Source organism: Myotis brandtii, unplaced genomic scaffold (genome assembly GCF_000412655.1).
Source record: "Myotis brandtii unplaced genomic scaffold, ASM41265v1 scaffold975, whole genome shotgun sequence".
Taxonomy (NCBI): domain Eukaryota; kingdom Metazoa; phylum Chordata; class Mammalia; order Chiroptera; family Vespertilionidae; genus Myotis; species Myotis brandtii.
The window spans coordinates 189,736-190,314 of NW_005372049.1; the positions used below are offsets into that span (position 1 = coordinate 189,736).

Here is a 579-nt window from a genome sequence, read left to right on the forward strand (position 1 = left end):
CGCCCCTGCCCCCGTCCCCGCCGTTGGTCTGGGCAGGGCCTGGCTGGCATCCGCCTGAGCCTGCATTTACAGATGGGGGGCGGGGGGTACTTTTGGTCGGCTCCCTCCCACCCAGCCCAGCTGCCTGGGGCCAGCAGTGTGCTTGGCATTGCCCAAGGTCAGAGCTTGGCCAACTTGACCTTCTGCACAGAGCAAACCCCTTGGGTTGAGTAGACCTTTCCCATCTGGTCTTCACCACCCTGGCTGGCATCCGCCTGAGCCTGCATTTACAGATGGGGGGCGGGGGGTACTTTTGGTCGGCTCCCTCCCACCCAGCCCAGCTGCCTGGGGCCAGCAGTGTGCTTGGCATTGCCCAAGGTCAGAGCTTGGCCAACTTGACCTTCTGCACAGAGCAAACCCCTTGGGTTGAGTAGACCTTTCCCATCTGGTCTTCACCACCGAACCCCAGAGGAGGAAATGGGGCTCAGGCAGGAGGGGGCTCCCCTGAGTGTGTCTGCTAGGAGGTGGGGGCGTCAGGGTCTGAGTCCCCGTCTTTTTTTTTTAATATATTTTTATTGACTTCAGAGAGGAAAGGAGAGA

The 579-nt window shown here is 60.3% G+C and overlaps 1 protein-coding gene across 1 annotated transcript in view; it reads left to right on the forward strand.

Moving 5' to 3' along the window:
• Nucleotides 1-579, forward strand: part of PKP1 (plakophilin 1) — a 22,503-nt gene that overhangs the window by 14,832 nt on the left and 7,092 nt on the right. The window lies entirely within an intron of this gene.